The following is a 20622-nucleotide window of genomic DNA, read 5'->3' as shown; positions in this document are numbered from 1 at the left end:
CTGCTTTACACCTGTTTTGGAATCTCACAGTAGATCCACCTCACAACAGTCTCCCTTTTGGTCTTGGGGTCTCCAGATGTACACTTGCATTTGGAAGCAAACAACAACTACCAAATTGGTAAACAAGTGATGGAGGGGCTACAATCCAGACCGACAAAGCACAAGCTGTCAATTACTTCCTTGTTAACCTCTTCAGTGCCCATGACGAGCTGGACTCGTCATGGGCCGCGGTAGCGCTGTGCCCATGACGAGTCCAGCTCGTCATAGACCCCGCCCGCTAATGCAACGGCCGGCACAGGGCGGGGAAAGGGGCGGGCACTGAAGGGGTTAATAGTCAATGGTCCCACATTATTGAGTGGGCTAGACACATACAAATCAGCCTAAAACTATTTTAGCACTTAGTATTTGGAAAAACCCAGCAGTGAGCATTCCTACTACATGGTGAAGATGTCTCTCAAGCTCAGGCATGTCCTTCACCCATTCCCAGACTAAAGCTTCATACTCCAGGGGGAACACACTGTGCTTTCATTGTCTCTGAAACGACTTATCTGTCGCCAAGCCACAGTGATTGTAGACAGGATGTCACACATCTCCCTCTTTATACATTAAGAAAGATATATACACCCATAAAAATATATTCCAGCATAGAGCCAATAACAATGACATTAAGAACCTGAAAGAGCAATAGAATTTACATTAGAACATTGCATGTGAAGACAACACGTACATTGAATAAAATAAGGAAAAGAAAAAGTTTCAACACAATGAACATTTGAGAAGCAACTACATGCATAAATAGCTGGGAGGTTTGAATACCTGTAAGGGGAAACAATCTGAAGAGAAGTAAACCTTCTTCTAAAAGGTCTCAGTAACAAAATCACCACACTTCAAAGAAACGACTGAAGCTCACTTGATCTTATAATCTTTGAAATAAAATAGGGGGCCCGTCACTTGCCCACTCATCCGGACATATGGCTTGGACTTGTTGCTGTCTGACTAAACATATTTTCCACCCATGGAGTTCAGGGATGTGGAATTCCTATAACCGATTGCCCAGGACATTTTGTTTGGTGGTCAAGGACAAGTTTTCATGCTTATTTTTCTCCTTGGGACAAGCGGGCCCAACCCCCTGCAGCACAAACCCTTTGGCTGCTAGATTACAGTACCACATTATAGATAAGGGAAGGGCACTGTCTGCAGTCAAGGTAAGATTTGTGTCCATAGATTAATGCTGTTCGAACTTTTATTTATTGTTCAATAATACAAAACCTTTATTATTAGGGTGAGTTCTGTACGGAATTGTTGCAAGTTCCGACTGCACTACTGACAGTGGCTCCAGTATAAAAATGTATGTGTTCATGCGTTTGCAAAGTTTAACAATATGAGGCTACATATATGCTTTCAGGATGCTCTCTGATTAGATGCAAATATATGTAAAAACCTGAAAGCAAGATTGATAATTATTTGCTTTAAAAAATTTTTTAACGAAAGAACATTTGCTAAACAACTGTGAAATTTAAGGTACCATTTCTTTGAAGCATCATTTAGTAAAAAGGTGTTGATGCATGCAGGAAAGACTTCAAGATCATCTGCTAGCAGCACTGGAAACTGCATTTTGTGCTGCAACAGAAGAAAAAGCAACCCGACGGCATCAATGATGCCGCTGCTGGCTCCGTGACTTGTTGGCACCTCTGACAGCACCATCCCACTTCCCAAAATAACCCTGGTCTCACCAACAACACTATCCGATGCCGCCACTGAGCCGCTGCTCGCGCCATGACCTGAGGGTACCGCACTTCGCACCGCTTCACATCACTGCCCTGTTATTATAGAGATGATGCTCCACGACAACCTTGACACCGCTGCCTGCACCATAGCCTGGGGGAAGGGCCAGACAGGCCGTAGCAGGAACCGGGCAATCCCCCGGTGCGCCGCAGAGGTGGGGGCCGGTTTTGGGCCCCTGGGGACCGTTTGTTACAGGGCCGTTTTTGCAGCATAGCTGCAAAATCGGCCCTGTAACAAAATCGGCCGAAAACCGGCAGCCGCACCCCCAACCCCCCAGCGGGACCAGCCGAGCACTTTGTCAGGGCCGGTTTTGGTTCCCAGTCCAGCTGAGCCTGGGGGCACCACTCGTAAGTTACTCGATGCACCGCCTCACATCACAGCCTTGGCATACCAATGCTATTGACTCCAGATCGTCGACCGACTACAGTGCTTCAGCAACAACAACCCTGCTGCTTGGACCATGACCTACCAGCACCGTGACGAGTACCGGCCCACTTCGCACTGCGCCCCTGGTCTAACGGCAATAGTGGATCCTGTCACCGAGCCACAGCCTGCACTGCGACCTGAGGGTACCGCACGTCACACCGCTACACATCGCTCCGCAGCCCGATGCCTTGCGGCACTCCCGACTTCAACCTCACAAAGTTCGATCTGCAACACGCGGGACTTCAAGGGCCCAACGACTCCTGCACTGACCACCGAGACGGACGCCTGCAGACACCGCCTCTTCAGAGCTCATCGCAGGGTCCACGACACCCTGCATTTCCAAGGTACTGTTTGTAGGTCTTCCAACACCATAGCTGGCCCGCAATGCCCTAAACTGTTGGATTAGTTAGTTCATGATGCATAGCCCCAGACAGAGCTATTGATTTCAAGGAACTTTATTTTAAGTCTATTTTTGCAATATTCATATTTTGATTATTGTATGTTGGATTTTCATCGTTTTGGCCTTGTTTTACACAGATAAATGTTAACTATTTTTCTAAAACTGGTATGACGTCATTTTGTACAGTTTTCACTGTGTTACGGTATGTTGTGTGCAAATGCTTTACAAATTGCCTCTGAGATGAGCCAAATTGCTCATGCCAAGCTACCAAGGGGGTGAGCAGGGGTTATTTCATAAGAGCATTCCCCTTACACTGACTAGAAGGAAGGATCCCTACTTGGACAAGGTGCATACCTCTGCCAACTTGAAACCCCCATTTCTAACACACACATATTTGGGACTGCTCACAAATAAGACCTTACTGGTCCGCCATTAGGGATATGATGCACACGACCACAGGATACCAATTGCCAGACATAATCAAATGTTACATATTAAATGTTTGGGGGGGGGGATCCACCTCCTCGATACAGTCAAATATGGCTCCCACTTGAGCTGGGAAAATATTGCTCAAAAGTGGGGGCCGCAGACCCGCTGAGGCCACAGGATTGGTGAAATTATATGGACTGGTACAAGACCACTGAGAAGACAATACCGAAAAGCAGGGGATGCTCCAAGCAATGGAACACGGTAAGGTTTGTTTGGAGGACACAGGGAGGGGGAGGCAGTGATAGAGATCAAGACACCTATGAGGATGAATGTAATATAGACCAGGGTGGAAAGCATTGACATTTATTGTTTACAGATGCTGCCATATATGCCATGTGTTTTGGGACTAAAGTATGTTTTTGTGATATGTGCCTGCGGAGACATGACGCTACTTGTTGGTTTCTTTCCTTTTCATGAAACTCAACAAAAAAGATTTGATAAAAAAAAAGAATCACAAGATGCTTGCGGGGCTGCAAGAGCCAAGCACACAGTTTTTGCATGCTAAAGCACTTCAACGCTTCTACTCTGTTCCCCCTCAGAAACACCAAATCACAAGAATGACATACGAGTTACCAACTCCCACCCACCTTCCTCGCAGTTGTTTGCTTAAAACTCAGCAGTTAACACTCACCAGTGAGAAGCCAGGGGACAGGTACTCATGCAGGTTATGTTGTGGCCAAAGTTCACCTTCCCTGGAATTCTCAGACTGAACAGTTTCTCTATTAGATTATCTTCTCCCCAGAATGCTGAGGTGTAGCATGGGGTGGCAAACCTTGTCTTATTGCCAGTGCGAAAATACAAGTCGAGCTCAATAATGAAGCTTCACACGTGAGGAAGCGTGAATTTACGTTTACTGCTTACACCTCAGCCACAGCCTGGGCCCCAACTGTTGTTACACTCCCAGATCCCTCAGAGACTGCACTGGAATTCTAAGGGTACCAGTATTCCATGGACATAGGCCAATTGACAGTGACTGTGGATAGGATGTCACACTTTCAACCTGAAACTTGCAAGTAATTTCCTTTTGCTCCATCTATGAAAGACTGATTATCCTCATCCACAACAGTTAAATGCTGGCAAAGGGCTCCACTCTGGCATATGGATACGACAAGCCCTGACCAAATGTAACAGAACCTCTATTGAGCCACACCCAACAAGCAAGGAAATGTTTTATGACGAGAGTATCCTTAAGGCCCTTCTCTCACATCCACATCTTGGAGACGAACAGGCTGATGCAGACATATGAGAATTACCCGTCACATGATCTATTCCATGTAAAAGTGTCATTGCTTCCTTAAATGCCATCTCAAACCCAGGTGGCTCATTTGGTTTCTTTTCTCGTGATCTTGGGCAATATTATGAGAGGTCATTTCTCACTGGCACCCCAAGCCTTGAGTATGAGAATACACCAAATGGATTGACCAAGTAAACTTTGTAAAGCTAACTGTCCATGATTGAGCAGCCATGGCCTACTCTGAGATAAAAATCACGATTTGTATGTTTGGCTACTTAATAAAACAAACAAGACAACAGTCCTATATGCTCACGAATAACTGTTTGTAATTAAACCACCAGAAAAGAGATCCTTTTAGGACAAGAACCCTCACTTACCCGAGGGTGACATGCTTCATCATTGGTTTCCCTCCTTACACCTGGACTGCAAGGTCCATGGGGTGGGCTACAACTCCCCATAGGGGATGAGCTGGGGTGTTTTACAAAGATGAGCAATGGAAAGGGGTAAGTGAGGGGCAGAGTGCAAGAGAGGTGTTAGGGTGATGAATAAAACTATCTCCAGAGGTCCATGTGAGCTTTATTTAGTTGCCTCAGGGATAGAGTTTAAAATATATCCCTCTCAAGGGTCAACAAGTTCCCACGAGTGCATTTAGAATCAGGAACATACATTATTCTAGTCTAAGACAAATATCATTGTAAAATGATTTTAGAACAATTTGTAATCACCACCTATTACTGGGACTACATGTCCCAAGATTACCAATAAGGGAGTCACGCGAGCGCAACGCACACAATAGGCGTAGTGCATGTAACACGTCACACACTGCATCCTCAAACAGGAAGCAGACGGCGGTCGAATCTGACTCTCACTGGGATGTTTGTGTGGTTGCGAAATCGCCAACTGAGGTAAGCGGGAATCTAGTCGCTTTGTAAGATCTGTACTGAGCTGTTTTTTCGATGTAGGCTTAGCCCCAGGGACAGCGACGCTAATCTCGGGCTCCTACGTGCCGCTTGATCATGTATTTCTAGCAAACATGATTTGCAGTTAGCGCAATTGTACCCTGATTTAACTCCCTAACTCTTTCCGATGTTTAGGCATTACAAGTAATATCGTAATTATTAAAGAGAATCCATTTCTCCTTTTTTATGTGGAGAATATGCCATTATGAGACATATATATTTGATTACAAAGTGTTGATATCTATACCACCACTGTTGATATGACAGTGCATTTTTCTAGATAAACAGTAAGATACATCCTGACTAACTGTGCCATAGTCTGTGACTTTACACACTTCTGCATGTTTTGGCTGCAATTGTCATGCACCTTACCTTTTAGTGAGCACTACAAGACGTACCCGGTGGTTTGAGAGTGGTCTGCACATCTCTTATCATTAGGTAAGACCAATCATGGACAATTAAGTGAAGCTATGCTGATCTCTAATAGATATGAGATAATTTGAGTAGTACACCTCCAGCCTGATATCCTTGTATACCACGATGGCAACTGAATTATGACCTTTGTTTCTTCTCACTTTCAGAAAGACTGTCCTCACAGAATAATAAGGGTCATTGCTAATCTGGACGATTTGATCACTTGGTGGCCAGTATATTTATATTGTTTTTTTAACTATCTTTTCACTATCACAAGTATTTTCAGAGTGAATATATAACGTTGAGGTCCTGATGAATGCCCCGGGATGCTGTATGGGACCATTTATGGGCAGAAACATGTTGACCCTTGAGAGGGATATATTTGATCCATCCCCAGTCCTCTTTTAAACTCTATCCCCGAGGCCACTAAATAACGCTCACATGGACCCCTGGAGATAGTTTTATTCGTCACCCTAACCCTTCTCTTGCAATCTGCCCCTCACTTACCCCTTTCCAATCATCTTTGTAAAACACCTCAGCTCCTCCCCTCTGGGGAGTTGTAGCTCACATCATAGACCTTGTAGTCCAGGTGTGAGGAGGGAACCCAATGTTGATGCATGTCACCCTCAGGTGAGTGAGGGTTCTTGTCCTAAAAGGATCTTTTTTGGTGGTTTCACTACAAACAGCTATTCATGAGCATATAGGACTGCTGTCCTGTTGGTTTGATTAAGCAGCTAAACGTACAAATTGTGATTTTTGCAAATACCACGGATCTGTACGTTTTTGGTATTGTTTATCCCATTAAGATCCTCTGTGTGGAGATAACTACTCTTTGAGATGTCAGTAGGGTCGGAACTCTAACACAACAGACTACTGACACACAATAAATGTCAATGTAACCAAGAAAAGCCACAGACAAAATAATAGATATTTATGTATCATGAGAAACGGTACAACAGTTCAAGTAAGGCACATCAAAGTGTCATACACCTGTAGAATGTTCCACTTAGTTGTAATTGATATGTTGATTCCCACGCTGAAGTAAATAGACGCTGGATGCCAGACAAGGTTTGACAATGCATCAAAAGGGATATTATCCAATAGCCATTATCCCTACTGCCTCCCAAGATGGGGTTTAGGTAAGGTTGCTCACTGAACCCAAGGAAATACTGCAGCACCAACAATCAAAATCTCACCACCCAGAAGAGAACTGGGGATTCCAAAACCACTAAGGGAAGAGTACAAGCCGGGCCAAGATAATGGGTAGAGTCCCAAGTCGAAGTGGTGTCCGAGATAGAGCGGCATCCTTATGTTGCAATGGGAAGGGGGTGGGCGGGGGGGGGGGGATCAGGGGGTTGGAGAAGAAAGGACTAGGAGGAATTACATACTTATCTCTCCTCCATTCATTGTTTCAAGGGTGGGGAAAGGAGTGGGGGTTGCAGGAAATAAGATGGCACAAAGGTGTACATAATATTAGGGTGCTGTACTTTTGCAATGGTCTGCCATTGACAAGATTTTCAGTGCATGGTAGCGCTCCCAGGTCTGGGAGCTTCCAGTGGACGTAGCCAGCACCGGTCACCCAGGAAACTCGATGAAAAGTAGTAACTACAATTAGCCAAGAGCTGGAAAGAAGGATATACAAGATCATCACTAATTCTACAGGCTTGTTGTTATCTCATTCACCCACTCTCCCAATAACACCACTGAATAATGGACTAAGGAACTGTATATAGGATATATAGGGGTGAAACAGGTCAAAAAGGCAGTGCAGGTGCACAAGCAGACATCGACCTTCAGAATCTGCAATCAAATCTCAAACCTCTTGTGATGCAGGTGGCGCATGTACGAGTCAGGTTAAATCCAGAGTAGACAGACTACAGGTCATCATGGCTCATGGACATGATCTCTCCTTGCATCAGTCCCTTTAAGAAAATCTCATTCATCAGGACCTTTGCTCAGCTGAGTCAGGATAGCTCCTCTTCACATGGAACAGAACAGTCTTACTGAACAATTTTCACGTAAAACAGCAGTTGATTATTATATTAGAGCTCAAGGTGTAGGCCATTCCTCAATGGTAGTTGCAACAGTATGTTCAACTTCTGGAACGCTGCCTTTCTGAGGGCAGGCTTTAGGACTTCCTTCAAAAGGTCCAAACAAGAACAGGGTATTGGTTCTAAAGGGACAGTACTTAAGGGAAAGTGGGCCCTGGCTTACCATCAGATCCATGTAAAATGGTTTGCCATCTTTTAATCCTAACTATACAACCAAACAAAGAAAAGTATTTTGGGTCTTCTGCGGCTTGCTATGCAAGGAAGAGAGATAACAAATGATTAAAGTAATACTTTTTGGAAGGTCTTAGACTAGTTATTTCAAGTGGGGTGAAACTCTTGCTGGTAGAACAGACCTTTTCTCTACACAAGCATCTGATTTACACATGCCCACAGTGAATGCCACTGCATCCAAGAATTAAAACACCATCAAACCTACTGGGGGGCCATTGAGGCATATGTCGGTTGTGGTTGCTCCAACAGCATGGAAGGTGGAGATACATTATTACTTGCAAGGAATATCCACCATGTGTTAACTACTCAAAAAGGATAATCTTCATGAAGGAATTCCTTCTCAGTTATAAAAAAAGAAAATATTCAACCCTCCAATGATTAAGGAATGCAAGACTGATGCCTCAATCACCCAAAATGTGCAACGCAACAAGTGATGGACAGAATGCTGAATAAATCATACATTCACCCCCAGTCAAGAGATCTCAATTAGTCCATCGTTCTTTTGCTCACCGTGCCACCCGTTTAGACCCAGCCATATGCAAATCAGTCTGGACCCTGGTCTTCATTGGAACAGTCCAGCCTGAACTGCCAAGCCAGGTCTTCCCTGGACTGGAAACAAGCATCCTGGGACCAGTTTCAGGGTATTAACCCTCATCAGCAAGCTAGCTTGAATCCAGTGGCACAGTGAGTAAGGGACCCACGTCTGGGCATGCCCATCTCACTTAGGCCGAAAAGAGCAATGCAAACAAATGGATGGAATGCTGAATAAATCATACATTCACCCCCAGCCAAGAGATCTGGGTTAATCCTGTGTTCTTTTGCTCATGGGAACAGTCCAGTCCAACTGTCGAGCCAGGTCCTCAGAGGACCGGAAACAAGCATCCTGGGACGGGTTTCGGTCAAGACTGATCAGCACATGGCTGTGTTTAAACTGGAATGGCATGGGGAGGAAAAAAAAAAAAAATCAAATGATGGATTTAGGCCCAGATCTCTCTACTGGGGGGAATGTTTGATATTGATCTGCATTCCGTCTATCAATTGATCTTTTTGCATTTGTCTACCCGAGAGGGACAGGTATGCTCAGACGTGGATGCCATACTCTCCATGCCACTAGAGTCAAGCTGGCCTGGGTGATGCCCTGAAACCGTTCCCAGGATGCTCTTTTCCGGTCCAGGAGGACCTAGGCTGGATTGTTCCCATGGGGAACAGGGTCAAGGCTGATTTGCATATGGCTGGGTTTAAACTGGAATGACATGGGGAGCAAATAAAATGACGGATTTTGGCCCAGATCTGTGTACTGCAGTGAATGTTTGACATTGCTCTGCATTCTGTCCATCAATTGATCTTTCTGCATCAATCACACAAAATATCATAATATGACTGGATTCTTAAACAACCATAAAATCACTTTATCCAACACATCAACACACTTGTCCAGTCAGCCAACTTTCATCTGCACTCCCTCAAAAACCTCGAACACCTAATGTCCGAAGAGAAAGACAGAAGAACCATCGCAAAGGGAGAAAGTAGGAACCTGCAAGAGTAAGCTAAAAGGGCAAGGAGTGTTTAGTAGTGGATTAGGAGGCATAAAGTGGATTCAAGACTATGTAGCCTTGGTATTCTGTTTGCTTGCCCTGGCTACGGGCTTCTGAGCAGAGCTTCTGCCACCTGGCACTCAATCTTTTGCAAATTGAGCACTGGTAAAGTATACTTTTATCTCATAGAATAGCAGCAGTATATACAAATTATTATAAATAAAACACAAGATCTCCGTATATAACACCAACAATATGGCAAACTATCATACACTGGAGGAAACGAGGAAATCTAGTTATTAGGGAATTAACAAATTTTAAAAAGAGTTTTGGCAGACACTTCCCCCTACACACAGCACAGGTAAAAAGGTCTGGGGAATAATATACCATTCATCTACCAATCTCACCGTAGCCAGGCGAGGATTCTGTAGATACCCTCCACTATGCAGTCCAACAAAGCCTGGTGCTCTGCTGGTGAAGTAATATACAACATGGAACACCACCAGTTAGTTAACTCTAAGCTATGAAAGAAAATGGGAGAAGAAAAACAGAAAAAAGGGGGAAGAATGCCACAGCTGCCTGCACAGCATAAGGCCTTTCAACGCTGCCCTTTTACACAATTTAAATGTATAGTGCATCAAGGTAACAAGTGCAACAGCGGCTAAGTCTGAGTACCGGTGTGGCTAGACACACAAGCTGGGAGGTAGGAATTAAGTAATAGCTCAAAGGCGCAGTAGATTGTTTGCTTTCTGCAGATGCATCAGAGTTGATTTGTACTGTAAAAACCTTCAATGGGGGTCGGGGCATGTAAGAGAAAGAGGGCAAGAAGAAAGGGAGGAAAGCAGGGACTGCAAATGAGAGTGAGAGAAAGATGAGATGGTTGGAAGAAGGGAGTGTTAGTTTAAAAGGTGAATATTTATTGAGAAAGAGACAGTGATACAGAAATTATGGAAAGAGGGAGGCAGAGAGCTGCAATAGTTCAGAACCAACAGAAACCTGGCAATACTTGTAACATTGAAAGCCCCTGTATTGCTTTGAAACAGTTACACTACAGAGATAAGGTGTCCAGATTTCTCCATATACAATGAATATCACGGATCCTGCCGCGGGTTTTCTTTTTAAAGCGGTTGCCTGGGGATACGGAGCAAAACGAAGAATGCCATTTATCTAGAATAATATGTAACAAGCATTGGCATAGCCAATAGGTCTCGCGTTCGGTATTTTGTAGGTGGTTAGTTATCTGGTAGATATTCTTACGTGCAGTAATCTAAAGTGTTGCATGTTTAAAGATGTATAAGGTCTTGAAAGTGATATCTATTGCCTTTGGTAGGAGTCAAATTATATTATTGACCGGAGGGGTTGAGTCTCTGACATTTTCTTACAGGAGAAGTGAGTGAAATACTGGCAGAAGAGGTAACTTTAAGCTGAGGTAGATAATCACAAGTGAGAGAACAGAGGAAGAACTCTGATGACAGGTGACTGCGAGAGCTTTTGGAGAGGTCTGAGGGAGAGATACGGGACTGCGAGTGACCGGTGAAGTGCAATGGTGTGGAGGGAGAGCAGCAGGGTGGTTGATGGCTGCGTGAACTGCTGGAGAGTTGTGGGTGTGCTAGCATGACAATAGGGTTTTGGGGGGTGGGCCACCCGGGATTTACAGGCAGGTGGTAGGGTCCAGGGACGGAAGGGGAGGGTATTGGCCAGTAGTGCAGAGGGCGGAGCGAGTTTATAGTACGGTGACGGATAGTCCTGTCAATCCATGTAGATTACCAGTTAACAAACACACCGGTTGGCAGGGATAGTGTATTATTTACCCGTCCGACCCTCCCTCAAGTTTTTAGGTCTCGTCTGAGCTAGCGCTTTAGCGCTGCTCTGGCGAGACTTATAGTAAGCGAGTTTTGGAAGTGCAAACGAGTGCTTTCAGGCCTCCAAATACAGTGCATGTGCGCCGGGCGCACGCACCATTTGGCAGCCTGAAAGCACTGGTTTGCTTTCACTTTCGCGGCCGCACGGCCGCTTGTTGTGTTTTATCTCTGCTTCCCTCACTGAGTCGCCCTCCCACCGTGCACCCACCCTTAACCCCTTCCTCCCTTTTGTTTCCAAGAGTGTCCCCTATCCGTGTGTGTGAAGGGAATTCCCTTAACAAGTCATGAACGCGCGGGGTCACGGGCTGACCTCGTTGCTTTGGAGGCATGGGTTTCTAAGAGGTGGAATAAGCAGTGTTTCAAGCAATTCGTGTCTGAACAAATTAGAACGTCAGGGCGTCCTTATTCTTTTACTCATCTGAATGGCCGGTGGCTGCCCCTTTAACAATCATCAATCTCCGCTTCTCCTTTAACCATTTCCAGTGCCCACTTTCATTTCCTTCTTGGCTGTAGCCGGAAAAGACCAGCTGTTGTGCTCCGATCGGAGCTGCTGCAACAGGGGTGCCCTGCTCACTGGATGCCGCACTCCCAGGCCCCGCTCTGATGCAAAGGCCTCTGGTGCTCTCGCTGTTGAAATTGCAGCTTGTTTTACACTATATCCTGTCGATTTTGCATGGTTGTGTCGCTCAATATGGTTTGAATGTAAGGCCTTCATTTGCCTTCGGAGTTCAACAGTAGGAATGTTACCATGAATACCTACCTTAACTGGCACACTTCTTACCAACTTTGTCTGTATGGAAGATGGTTCAGAGGGTTAAGGCGCACACTGCAGGGCAGACAGCAGCCATTGTGTACAGTGTGAAGAGAAACATTGCAACAAACAAACACGACCATTTTTTACCTTGAAATATTAACAGACTGAGCACATCCTGGACAGATTCAGCACACGCACCTCATGCCCTACAGCACACCCGCCAGAGGCATTAACTCTCCAAACTTTCTGATCTGTTCGCTCAGCCCTTCAGGTTACACACAGAACTCGGACAGATGGTGAACCCGCTCAGCTATCCTACATGGTTTCAATCAGTAATATGCAGGTTGGACAGCTCACTCAGCTATCACCAATTTATATTTTGCTATTGTATCCGTGTAAAGTTGAAGCCTCAATAGCCACCTCTTGGCATCGGATTCAAGAATGTATTGTGTAAAGTAAAACCTTTACTCTGACCAGGGTAACAAACACTTTCACATTCACTATTCTGCTTGTAGCTTACATTAGAAAACACTTTTAGGGCTGGTTACTGTGTACTATACAGCAACCCGAGCCCTGTGTTTACATATAAAATACATTTTATTTATGTAGCGCTTACTACCCCTAATGAGGCATGTTGTACATATGTTGTGACTGAATCAATACAGTGCCTCGAAGACCAAGGCTCAATTTTCAGACTCCTGTCCAGGCTCACCTCTTCTCCCTTTCACCCTCCTCCCACACCCACTGCCTTTCACACCACAGTACTTGTCACATATCAGGCTTCTGTGACCCAATCATAGGAGACAACCCCCCCAAATGAGGGCGACTTTACAGAGGTCTGATGGAGGCTTTACTGCTGAGTGCCAAATGCAAGACACGTCTGGGAGGCCAGTCCCATCTTGGGTTTACTGTTTCCCTTTGTGCATATATAGTAAGAGTGGGACGGTTGATTTCTTTTTATCCTTATATATACGCATACAAATCGCTCAACTAAACTTGACTAAATGGTTCTAGCATGTTATTAAAATACTAGAAGTTTATTGGAGACAGCTATATTTTTTTCTTTAGACTGAGCCCCTCCGAGAAGCTTGACTAATCACAGCCATTTCCCTTTAATTTGAAAAATGTGCGACGCTTCGTTTATTTGCGCATTATTTTGAATGTAACGCCTATAGCCAATGTTATTGTATGCATCGCAAGAATATGGATATTTTGTAATTTGCCATAAATAAAATATAAAAATAACCTGATAGCAAATGTTCTAGAATTTTCAGCGTTGTTTAAACAATAGGAGGGATTAAGAGTTGTACTAGATAAGGAATTGGTGCGTTTTTCAGGCATGTATTACATTTGTTTGTTTTCGGGCATATTTATATAAGCATATTTCTGCCACTTGTATGTCCTTGTAGAGCGGGCGTCCTTTCCATACCGTTCTGGGCTGTTCACCCATCGGAGTCCAGCTGGTCAATGACACGCTGCGGCTATGGATCGCGAAGAAAGATCTTGGAGATATTTGGGGTTTTATGTTATTGGACTATGTTTGGAAAGTGTGTTTGACGTTTACGCGGCCTCTTGGCTGGTGATGTGTATTTCTTGTTGTATGCATGTACCATGAAGCCAGTAATAAATACACTATACTCCTTAATCAGCCAGGGAGATAGTTTCGATTCACAATGATTCCTGACACGACAGGGCTGATTTAGGCTTTCATCCATCCCCGTTAAAATGCTTAGAGGAACTGTAACAACTTTTAAATTGTTTTCACTATATTAAGAAGCTGAAAAGCGTAACACGCTGCTCTCGTCTCGGGTACAGACATCCGCTTCCCTGCTAGCGTAAAGCTTTTCTCTCTTTTCAGTGTTTGTTCTCCAGTACGAATGAAGAAAGAAAAAACAAGCATTTGCAATGCAATAGGTCTCGCATTTACGCGGTTTTGAGCTATTGGCATTGTAAATGACAATGCCTTTTATTTATGTGTTTGTTTTTAAAACATAAATAAAAGGCATTGCCATTTACAATGCTGATAGCTTAAGCTCGCGTAAATGCGAGACCTATTGCATTGCAAATGCTTGTTAAGAGTTAGGTGGCCACCTTGTGTGAAGGGGTATGCGCTGCGAATGTCAATTATTTTACAACCCATTAAAGCTGTTTAAAGTAACCACAAGCATTTTATGCATAGAAAGCTGTATAAATTAGAGCCTATTGAAGTGTGCCACAAATAAAAGCTCCCTTGCTGCGGCGCGTGCCAGATCCTCACTAATCATTCTCCTAAGTACGTCACACCATGTGAATTGCATTCCCGCAATCCCGCAGATTTATAGTTACATACCTCAAGAAAACGTTCAAATTGTATCCCAATTACGTCGAACCCTGCAATTTCAGTAACGAGAAAAATGTGTTAACAGCGAATGTCATTAACATGCCGTGAGGATGATTTGTGCCCGTCACCTCTGCGGCGCGGAGCAGGGCGGGCCCAGCAGGGTTTATTTTCCGGAGTGGAGACTGCTGGTGTGCGTGCGCGGTTACGAGCAGCTGCATATGTTTCCAATTATCGCGCCCGCGTCTGGCCACGATAATTGGAAACATATGCTGCGCGTAACCGCAAGCATTAGGCCGTGGACGGGAACATGGGGGACAAAAAGGCGGGCCAGTTGCGTGCTGTCTTTGTTAAAAAGACGCACGCAAAGGCCAATAGCCCGGGAGAAAAAAAAAGCATGTGTGCGACCGAGAGGGGAGATTTCTGAAAGCCCTTACAAAAAGTCGAGCAGCGCATGCATGCTGCGCTAGGTTCGACCTAAAGATTATAACGTGATAAATTGTGGACTGAGTTCCTCAAAATCAGTAGTGAAGGCTCAACATTTTTTTATGTAATGAACTCCACGAGGCGAGAGAGTTAATATCCCGGGATCACAATGTGATCCATGAAAAGATGGAGCTGAAGCAACGCAGGTCTTTTTGCATCCACAGTTAGCAAATTTAAGGTTGAGGTCAAGAGACTAACTTGACATCAGTTAAGACTGTCAAGACAAAATAATACAGTAAGTACGTTCCTTACATCATAATAACTGACAAGTCCCAGCACTGGACCAATTTCTTTAAAGTTAAGCTAACCGAAACCAATCTTTTATACCTTCTCTACACATGGCTTTTTTCATTTTTGTTTATTCCCCAGTCCTTTCTTCTATCTCCAGTTTCATTTTTAGGTCTCGCCTAGAACAGCGCATATGTTCTGTCGCTTGGGAGAGATATTGTTTACTACAAGGGGATTGAAGCCTACCCATTGCTTACCATTCATTGTTTTTACTGTCCCTCTTATTTACTGCTTATTAACTGGCCAGTATGTGCCAGTTTCACTTACTCTTCCTAGTGTAAAGCAAGACCAAAGTACTGATTGCTTGACTTTGATTGGTGTCCTTCCGCTGCTTGCGCTGTGTTTCGGGTACTATTTTCCTTTCTTCTTCCTCATTAACCATGTTGCTGCTGCTTCTTTCTCTTCTTCCTTGTGGTCCATGTTGTTTCTTCCCTCCCAATGTCTGCGTTCCTCCTTCCCGGACAACCCCTTGTCCATGCTGTGTCTTACTTCCAATTTACCATCCTTCCATCGTCTGTGCTGCTTCATTCCTCCAGGACTGACCAAGTCATAGCGCTTGTTTTTTTTTTGTTTTTTTTTAATACAACCGTTGTTCATGTTGCTTATTCCCTTCCTACTTTTGCTCATTCTCTCACATCTCCATCTGCCATAAGAAAAAAAGTGCTATAATGCAGTCAGCGCTGGCTACATCAGTGTTAAAAAACATTTTTTTACTTTTACCCATGCAGCACAGCAATCGCGGTGCTCTGCAATATCGCTAAAAGATACTGGAAAAGTCAATAGCTCTCGCATAGGCGAGATCTATTGGCTTTGCCAATGTCAGTTATTTGTGGACCACCAAGGCAGCTACCTATAGCACCAACTTCTTTCCTGGAGTATTTTGTACTGTTATATAATGTAGTGCTTACTGCCCTCTTCTACTCTGAAGCGCTTGCCCACATGGGCACATATTACACTATGTAGGGTGTGTGCCTGGAACGGAGTTGTCCTGGTTCTTATACTAAGTGGGAAGTGTTTCCATGTTCTGACCAGCAACGTGTGGTTACAGTGTTATGGAATGCAGCACTTAGCGTATGACACAGGAAGTCTCTATAAGACAAATGCACAGTTCATGGTTAGTAGTATTCTGGAAGCCTTAATCACGACAAAAAGCGTACTGCATCACACAGTATTTACAAAAAGGCAACTGTGGAAAATTGATTGAGGTGGTGTTTTTCATCCTTTCCCTTCCTCATGTGCTAGTATTTTATTCTCCTTTTCCACTTCGATCTTGGACATCCCTCAATCCTTCCCCGAACACCTTATGCAACTTATAACTCATGCACACCTGCAAGCAGCTATGTAAGGCTGAAAAATATGAATGGGGGGCGGTCAAAAAGCACCCAACGTGAAGCCACAGCAACTTGCTTTGACAATATTGGTTTAGTTATTGAAAGCAAACACAATAGTGGTGGTAATATCATTCATGTTAAAAGTGGTGGTAATGCTAGTACTTCTAGTCGTCATGGTACTAATAATCTTGGCGGTAACTGTGGTGTGTGGGTGTATGCATGTATGTATACGAAAAAAAAAATCAATGTTTGATTATTAAGTGTCTTTTTTAGATTTAAAATAATATTTCATAAATTACATTGCAAGCAACCCCTAGGAGGTGAAATGATACACCAAATAACCAATAGGATGCAGATCCAAAGCACACTCATTTTAAATAATTGGCATCAAAGGTTTTTCAGTACTCTAAAGCCGTCTGTAGCTAGACCTAAAATCTGGACTGGATAAGTTACTCGTACATTTAACTTCAGAACTCTGCCTGGCATCACACTTGATGCACGTAGTCACTCATAGGTAGCAACTTCCACCACAGAGACCAACTAAATAAGGAACACACTGCGCAACCTGGGAACCCTACCAGGATTCATACAGAAAGCATATAACACCTTACAACATGACAGTCACAAGATCCCAGTTAAAAAAATTACTTGCTCTAGTCTTTCTCTTTTTTAAACCAGCACTGCATTATTCACGATAGGACCCGTTTAACTTTTCCCTCACAACATAGGGCTGCATATAATCCAAAGTGGTTAGTGTTCCTGCGAAGTATCCACAAGTCTACGGAGAGCACCCATCAACTCCAAGGAAAGCACACGCTGGCAAAGCCACTCAGGACCAAGGCCAGACTGACCGTACTGTTCTAAAAGCACTGCAAAGTTCCTTGTATATCCAGCAGTTTTCCAGAAACAATAAGTGTCAAGAAAACTTTGGTGATTAAAGTAACTGCTGGAGAATTTCAAAAAACATAATTTGAGTCATGAGAAAAAAATATTAAAGACAAAGATCGAGCAGAGGTGGAAACAGTCAAGTCAGCAGATAATGTTAACAAGGATGGGAAAAAAGACCAGGAAGGACAGAGAAAGCAGAATGCAAAGAATAAAGGCGGAGAGTTACAAGATGCAAGGGTAGGCATAGGTGAGATAGGGACTCCTAGTACACCAGTAGTCCATATAGAAGGATAAGGACAACAAAAACAAAGGCAGGGGGAGGGGGGTATGTACACATGAAACTGCCCTACATGCGGGGATAAGATGCTTAAGGTAGCATTTTCTGGTAAGTACCAAACAAATATATGGGCTTGGGAGTACATTGAGATATTTAACCTCTTACACAAAGACATGATTTGCAAGGAGTGGTTAAAGGCTGAGGACAGGGAGTTCGCAAAAAAACTGCGTACCTATATAGATACATAGACAGCTACATTCACTAATTATGCGAGCACTAGGTTAAAAAAACAGCCAGAAGGATGAGTTGGGCTGTGGAAAGAGATGAGAGTTTTGTCTAGTGACAGTTTTGACTCATCTAAGGTAGCGCAGAGGGTTAATATGCCTGCTGCAAACAGCGTGTACCATGCATATCAAAGAGAAGTCTTTTATGTGCATAGCTTTTGTCACAGAGATTCTTTAGTTACTCTGCAGTTCAGAAGTTACAATCATAATCTAGCACGGTGAGCTATGAACTGCCATCAAAGAGACACGCGCAAACCGCATGGTACAGGTGGGAAAGTTATCTTTTCTTCCCAGCCTCTCATTATCCTGATGTTGCTAAAAAAGGTTTGTTTGGGTACAAATAAATTCTTATTATCAATGTAAACCCTAGCCATTGTGTTATGTTTTAAATCGTGAGTTTGTCCTTCTCCAGACCAAGCACTTTTAGAAAAAGTCTACCAGTATGGATGAAATGGGAATCCTACACCTTTTCCTTATGTAACATTTTCTATACACCGGTTTACACACGTAGGATTCATTGCCCCTGTTTGAGTGTGTGATGTAGTGCTCCGACATCCTACACTTGTATGAGGGGTGCTTTAAAACAAATGAAATACACCTGAGAGAGGGGCTATGGAGAGTTAAGAGGCACTGTTTGTGATAAAGAGGGAATCATTTAGAGCTCTAATAAAGATTGTCGTATCCTGTATAGTAAGGTCATCAATTACTATATTTTAAAAGCGAAGACGAATATATATATATATATAATGACAAATGTTTTCGAGAATGCACCATTTCCCCCAAATTTTCCTGGGGGGTTTGGAACCACAGAAAACCCTTCTTTGTAGTGGTAAGGCTCGCTCGCTGCACTCGCTGTGCCCCGTACGGGGGCTGCTCGGCCAACATTTCCCAGGGATGCTTTATGTTCCCAGTCCGGCCCTGCCCAGGACCATGGGACCCACACGCATTTCGGGTTCCCTATACCTTCAATTTGAATGGTTCAGTTTTTGGTTTTAGTTTTTGTCTAATTTCGCTCCGAGTACTACAAGTGCCATAAAACACTGATTTTTAAACGTAAATCCGAGGATGGATACCCTGTAGTTAGTGTTCACTGGAGATCTTTCTGGGGCCCCCTCAGCACATTACCCTGACATGAGCGCTCCTCCATGTACTTTGGAGAAGGGGGAGGAGGGAGAGGAGGTAGGGAGGGGTAGGGGGTAGAGAGGGGAGGGGGTGAGGATGAGGTGGGGGGAGGCCGCTCAAGTTTCCTTGTCTTAACTGCCAGAGCTGCCGACTTTGGAGCAGATACAGACTCATCTCTGCCTTCTTCCTCCTCCTCCAGCCGGATTAAACCTACTCTGTGTATCCGAGTCTCACCTGGTAAAGCTCTCCGAACACGCACCCGCTGATTTCACACTTGTTCGACCGAAGAGTTCTGCAGATTGGGCGGGGGACCTTTCTTCCTTCTACGGGTTATTATGTTACACTATATTACTGGCAAACCACGCCCACTGCAGTAGGGACTCTCTGCCAAATATCAACTCCGTGAAATCTGGGAGTGTCTGCAAAATACCGACCTAAACCGCGCTCTGACAGCGTAAAATACATTAGATTACTAGAGAAATTCGCATAATTTGCAGACGCCAAGAGCTGCGAAAGTGCACTGCTTTCTCAGTTGACATCAACATAGCGGCCGTAGAATACATGACAACGCTCTCAATTTAGGAGGTAAAGAGTCTTGATTTTAAAAGCCCCAAAAAGCAGTGCATGTTAACATTGTAACGCGACGAAAGAAGCCGTTTCCTTGCACGCAATTTTTTCCTTCCTTCCCTGATTTCCCAGCCATCTGACGCATAACTGACTATACATTTAATCAAGATAAAAGGGTGATCGCCTGACTTGGAAGCAAATTCAAGGCACAGTGACAATTATATTTCCGTATAAATAGCAAAAATTCAAGATACAAATTCAGGACAAAAAGTGAATTTCACATACAAAGCCGAGGAAGTTAAGCAATAATATAAAATAAAAATCGTAAACAGGCAGCCAAAATACGTACAGGTCATGTGTGATAAGCTGCTCCAGTCCAGGTTCTTTTTTCTTTGAATTCTGGGACTTGTAGCTAGTTTATTCATTATAAAGCAGGTCTACAGGTCCCAGAATTGAAAGAAAAAAACCTGCCCAGGATATCTATATGAATATGTCTGCTTCTTCCCATAACTGCTTGTTTTCCCCTAGTCGTGACATCAGCTGGTCCCATCTCGTCCCCTCTATCAAATCCTCTAAATACAGCCTTATTCCCAAGCAATCCCAGTAGTATTACTTGTTGCTTGCACTGTATGGAGCGTCTCCTTACGAACTCCCATCCATTGCTAAACATTTATTATAAACTATTGTCTTTATGGTCTCATATATCACTCCACCACTTACCCAAGTGTTTGAACTCTTTCTCGTCCATCCCTTTCTGAAATCCCACCATTGCCACACCTATCTTAAAAGAGTGTGTTCGTAAGCTCCACTCCTTAAACAACATCATAAAACATACACAACTTGCCATGCTGTCACCCTACTTCCATCTCCCTGTGCATATAGTGGTCCCTTTTCATATCCTCTTTTCTTCAACATTTTTTTC

General features: G+C 43.9%; 1 protein-coding gene across 2 annotated transcripts in view; it reads right to left on the bottom strand.

The window, feature by feature from the left end:
* LOC146805265 (von Willebrand factor A domain-containing protein 5A-like) overlaps nt 1–19508 on the bottom strand; it is a 671080-nt gene extending 651572 nt beyond the window's left edge. The window contains exon 1 of one of the 2 annotated variants that reach the window (XM_085622439.1): nt 19368–19508. The gene's annotated coding sequence lies outside the window, so the exon portion shown is untranslated. The remainder of the gene's footprint in view (nt 1–19367) is intronic. The other variant, XM_085622440.1, reaches the window with a different exon arrangement.
* Between the last annotated feature and the right edge of the window lie 1114 nt (nt 19509–20622).

Source organism: Triturus cristatus, chromosome 8 (assembly GCF_964204655.1).
Source record: "Triturus cristatus chromosome 8, aTriCri1.1, whole genome shotgun sequence".
In the NCBI taxonomy this organism is placed as follows: Eukaryota; Metazoa; Chordata; class Amphibia; order Caudata; family Salamandridae; genus Triturus; species Triturus cristatus.
This window is presented reverse-complemented; position numbering and strand designations above follow the sequence as displayed.